Source organism: Oncorhynchus gorbuscha, linkage group LG14 (assembly GCF_021184085.1).
Source record: "Oncorhynchus gorbuscha isolate QuinsamMale2020 ecotype Even-year linkage group LG14, OgorEven_v1.0, whole genome shotgun sequence".
Lineage (NCBI taxonomy): Eukaryota > Metazoa > Chordata > Actinopteri > Salmoniformes > Salmonidae > Oncorhynchus > Oncorhynchus gorbuscha.
The window spans coordinates 82,140,035-82,146,644 of NC_060186.1; positions in this window are offsets into that span (position 1 = coordinate 82,140,035).

A 6,610-nucleotide genomic window follows, 5' to 3' on the forward strand; every position below is an offset into this window, starting at 1 on the left:
ATGGGATGGTGGGGTGATGGTGGGGTGATGGGGTGATGGGATGGTGGGGTGATGGGATGGTGGGTGATGGGATGGTGGGGTGATGGTGGGGTGATGGGGTGATGGGATGGTGGGGTGATGGTGGGGTGATGGGGTGATGAGATGGTGGGGTGATGGGATGGTGGGGTGATGGGGTGATGGGGTGATGGGATGATGGGGTGATGGGATGGTGGGGTGATGGGATGGTGGGGTGATGGGATGGTGGGGTGATGGGATGATGGGTGATGGGATGGTGGGGTGATGGTGGGGTGATGGGGTGATGGGATGGTGGGGTGATGGGATGGTGGGGTGATGGGATGGTGGGGTGATGGTGGGGTGATGGGATGGTGGGGTGATGGGGTGATGGGATGGTGGGGTGATGGGGTGATGGGGTGATGGGGTGATGGGATGGTGGGGTGATGGGGTGATGGGGTGATGGGATGGTGGGGGATGGGGTGATGGGATGGTGGGGGGGGATGGGGTGATGGGATGGTGGGGTGATGGGATGGTGATGGGATGGTGGGGTGATGGGATGGTGGGGTGATGGGATGGTGGGTTGATGGGTTGATGGGGGGATGGTGGGGTGATGGGGTGGTGGGGTGATGGGGTGGTGGGGTGATGGGGTGATGGGGTGATGGTGGGGTGATGGGGTGATGGGGTGATGGGATGGTGGGGGATGGTGGGGTGATGGGATGGTGGGGTGATGGGGTGATGGGGTGATGGGGTGATGGGATGGTGGGGTGATGGTGGGGTGATGGGGTGATGGGGTGATGGGATGGTGGGGTGATGGGATGGTGGGGTGATGGGGTGATGGGATGGTGGGGTGATGGATGGTGGGGTGATGGGGTGATGGGGTGATGGGATGATGGGGTGATGGGATGGTGGGATGGTGGGGTGATGGGATGGTGGGGTGATGGGATGATGGAGTGATGGGAAGGTGGGGTGATGGTAGGGTGATGGGGTGATGGGATGGTGGGGTGATGGGATGGTGGGGTGATGGGATGGTGGGGTGATGGGGTGATGGGGTGATGGGATGGTGGGGGATGGGGTGATGGGATGGTGGGGGGATGGTGGGGTGATGGGATGGTGGGGTGGTGGGGTGATGGGGTGATGGGATGGTGGGGGGGATGGTGGGGTGATGGGGTGATGGGATGGTGGGGTGATGGGATGGTGGGGTGATGGTGGGGTGATGGGGTGATGGGGTGATGGGATGGTGGGGTGATGGGATGGTGGGGTGATGGGATGGTGGGGTGATGGGGTGATGGGATGGTGGGGTGATGGAATGGTGGGGTGATGGGGTGATGGGGTGATGGGGTGATGGGGTGATGGGATGATGGGGTGATGGGGTGATGGGATGGTGGGATGGTGGGGTGATGGGATGGTGGGGTGATGGGATGATGGAGTGATGGGATGGTGGGGTGATGGTAGGGTGATGGGGTGATGGGATGGTGGGGTGATGGGATGGTGGGGTGATGGGATGGTGGGGTGATGGGGTGATGGGGTGATGGGATGGTGGGGGGGATGGGGTGATGGGATGGTGGGGGATGGTGGGGTGATGGGATGGTGGGGGGGTGGTGGGGTGATGGGGTGATGGGATGGTGGGGGGGGATGGTGGGGTGATGGGGTGATGGGATGGTGGGGTGATGGGATGGTGGGGTGATGGGGTGATGGGATGGTGGGGGGGGATGGTGGGGTGATGGGGTGATGGGATGGTGGGGGGATGGTGGCGTGATGGGGTGATGGGATGGTGGGGTGATGGGATGGTGGGGGGGATGGTGGGGTGATGGGGTGATGGGATGGTGGGGGGATGGTGGGGTGATGGGATGGTGGGGTGATGGGATGGTGGGGTGATGGGATGGTGGGGTGATGGGATGGTGGGGTGATCTATAAGGACCCATATAGAATTGACAACACCTGGTCTATAAGGACACCTGCTCTATAAGGACTCATATATAATAGACAACACCTAGTCTATAAGGACTCATATAGAATAGACAACACCTGGTCTATAAGGACTCATATAGAATAGACAACACCTGGTCTATAAGGACACCTGCTCTATAAGGACTCATATAGAATAGACAACACCTGGTCTATAAGGACCCATATAGAATAGACAACACCTGGTCTATAAGGACCCATATAGAATAGACAACACCTGGTCTATAAGGACCCATATAGAATAGACAACACCTGGTCTATAAGGACTCATATAGAATAGACAACACCTGGTCTATAAGGACCCATATAGAATAGACAACACCTGCTCCATAAGGGGTGATATAGAATAGACAACACCTGGTCTATAAGGACTCATATAGAATAGACAACACCTGGTCTATAAGGACTCGTATAGAATAGACAACACCTGGTCTATAAGGACCCATATAGAATAGACAACACCTGGTCTATAAGGACTCATATAGAATAGACAACACCTGGTCTATAAGGACACCTGCTCCATAAGGACTCATATAGAATAGACAACACCTGGTCTATAAGGACCCATATAGAATAGACAACACCTGGTCTATAAGGACTCATATAGAATAGACAACACCTGGTCTATAAGGACTCATATAGAATAGACAACACCTGGTCTATAAGGACTCATATATAATAGACAACACCTGGTCTATAAGGACTCATATAGAATAGACAACACCTGCTCTATAAGGACCCATATAGAATAGACAACACCTGGTCTATAAGGACTCATATAGAATAGATAACACCTGCTCTATAAGGACCCATATAGAATAGACAACACCTGGTCTATAAGGACTCATATAGAATAGACAACACCTGGTCTATAAGGACACCTGGTCTATAAGGACTCATATAGAATAGACAACACCTGGTCTATAAGGACACCTGGTCTATAAGGACTCATATAGAATAGACAACACCTGGTCTATAAGGACTCATATAGAATAGATAACACCTGCTCTATAAGGACCCATATAGAATAGACAACACCTGGTCTATAAGGACTCATATAGAATAGACAACACCTGGTCTATAAGGACACCTGGTCTATAAGGACTCATATAGAATAGACAACACCTGGTCTATAAGGACACCTGGTCTATAAGGACTCATATAGAATAGACAACCCCTGGTCTATAAGGACACCTGGTCTATAAGGACTCATATAGAATAGACAACACCTGGTCTATAAGGACACCTGCTCTATAAGGACTCATATAGAATAGACAACACCTGGTCTATAAGGACCCATATAGAATAGACAACACCTGGTCTATAAGGACCCATATAGAATAGACAACACCTGGTCTATAAGGACTCATATAGAATAGACAACACCTGGCCTATAAGGACTCATATAGAATAGACAACACCTGGTCTATAGGGACTCATATAGAATAGACAACACCTGGTCTATAAGGACACCTGCTCTATAAGGACTCATATATAATAGACAACACCTGGTCTATAAGGACTCATATAGAATAGACAACACCTGGTCTATAAGGACTCATATAGAATAGACAACACCTGGTCTATAAGGACACCTGCTCTATAAGGACTCATATAGAATAGACAACACCTGGTCTATAAGGACCCATATAGAATAGACAACACCTGGTCTATAAGGACCCATATAGAATAGACAACACCTGGTCTATAAGGACTCATATAGAATAGACAACACCTGGTCTATAAGGACTCATATAGAATAGACAACACCTGGTCTATAAGGACTCATATAGAATAGACAACACCTGGTCTATAAGGACTCATATAGAATAGACAACACCTGGTCTATAAGGACTCATATAGAATAGACAACACCTGGTCTATAAGGACACCTGCTCTATAAGGACTCATATATAATAGACAACACCTGGTCTATAAGGACTCATATAGAATAGACAACACCTGGTCTATAAGGACTCATATAGAATAGACAACACCTGGTCTATAAGGACACCTGCTCTATAAGGACTCATATAGAATAGACAACACCTGGTCTATAAGGACCCATATAGAATAGACAACACCTGGTCTATAAGGACCCATATAGAATAGACAACACCTGGTCTATAAGGACCCATATAGAATAGACAACACCTGGTCTATAAGGACTCATATAGAATAGACAACACCTGGTCCATAAGGACTCATATAGAATAGACAACACCTGGTCTATAAGGACTCATATAGAATAGACAACACCTGGTCTATAAGGACTCATATAGAATAGACAACACCTGGTCTATAAGGACTCATATAGAATAGACAACACCTGGTCTATAAGGACTCAAATAGAATAGATAACACCTGCTCTATAAGGACCCATATAGAATAGACAACACCTGGTCTATAAGGACTCATATAGAATAGACAACACCTGGTCTATAAGGACTCATATAGAATAGACAACACCTGGTCTATAAGGACTCATATAGAATAGACAACACCTGGTCTATAAGGACTCATATAGAATAGATAACACCTGCTCTATAAGGACCCATATAGAATAGACAACACCTGGTCTATAAGGACTCATATAGAATAGACAACACCTGGTCTATAAGGACACCTGGTCTATAAGGACTCATATAGAATAGACAACACCTGGTCTATAAGGACACCTGGTCTATAAGGACTCATATAGAATAGACAACACCTGGTCTATAAGGACTCATATAGAATAGATAACACCTGCTCTATAAGGACCCATATAGAATAGACAACACCTGGTCTATAAGGACTCATATAGAATTGACAACACCTGGTCTATAAGGACTCCTGGTCTATAAGGACTCATATAGAATAGACAACACCTGGTCTATAAGGACACCTGGTCTATAAGGACTCATATAGAATAGACAACACCTGGTCTATAAGGACACCTGGTCTATAAGGACTCATATAGAATAGACAACACCTGGTCTATAAGGACACCTGCTCTATAAGGACTCATATAGAATAGACAACACCTGGTCTATAAGGACCCATATAGAATAGACAACACCTGGTCTATAAGGACCCATATAGAATAGACAACACCTGGTCTATAAGGACTCATATAGAATAGACAACACCTGGTCTATAAGGACTCATATAGAATAGACAACACCTGGTCTATAAGGACTCATATAGAATAGACAACACCTGGTCTATAGGGACTCATATAGAATAGACAACACCTGGTCTATAAGGACACCTGCTCTATAAGGACTCATATAGAATAGACAACACCTGGTCTATAAGGACCCATATAGAATAGACAACACCTGGTCTATAAGGACCCATATAGAATAGACAACACCTGGTCTATAAGGACCCATATAGAATAGACAACACCTGGTCTATAAGGACCCATATAGAATAGACAACACCTGGTCTATAAGGACTCATATAGAATAGACAACACCTGCTCCATAAGGACTCATATAGAATAGACAACACCTGGTCTATAAGGACCCATATAGAATAGACAACACCTGGTCTATAAGGACTCATATAGAATAGACAACACCTGGTCTATAAGGACTCATATAGAATAGACAACACCTGGTCTATAAGGACTCATATAGAATAGACAACACCTGGTCTATAAGGACCCATATAGAATAGACAACACCTGGTCTATAAGGACTCATATAGAATAGACAACACCTGGTCTATAAGGACCCATATAGAATAGACAACACCTGCTCCATAAGGACCCATATAGAATAGACAACACCTGGTCTATAAGGACTCATATAGAATAGACAACACCTGGTCTATAAGGACCCGTATAGAATAGACAACACCTGGTCTATAAGGACCCATATAGAATAGACAACACCTGGTCTATAAGGACACCTGCTCCATAAGGACTCATATAGAATAGACAACACCTGGTCTATAAGGACCCATATAGAATAGACAACACCTGGTCTATAAGGACTCATATAGAATAGACAACACCTGGTCTATAAGGACTCATATAGAATAGACACCTGGTCTATAAGGACTCATATAGAATAGACAACACCTGGTCTATAAGGACTCATATAGAATAGACAACACCTGCTCCATAAGGACCCATATAGAATAGACAACACCTGGTCCATAAGGACTCATATAGAATAGACAACACCTGGTCTATAAGGACACCTGGTCTATAAGGACTCATATAGAATAGACAACACCTGGTCTATAAGGACACCTGGTCTATAAGGACTCATATAGAATAGACAACACCTGGTCTATAAGGACTCATATAGAATAGATAACACCTGCTCTATAAGGACCCATATAGAATAGACAACACCTGGTCTATAAGGACTCATATAGAATAGACAACACCTGGTCTATAAGGACACCTGGTCTATAAGGACTCATATAGAATAGACAACACCTGGTCTATAAGGACACCTGGTCTATAAGGACTCATATAGAATAGACAACACCTGGTCTATAAGGACACCTGGTCTATAAGGACTCATATAGAATAGACAACACCTGGTCTATAAGGACACCTGCTCTATAAGGACTCATATAGAATAGACAACACCTGGTCTATAAGGACCCATATAGAATAGACAACACCTGGTCTATAAGGACCCATATA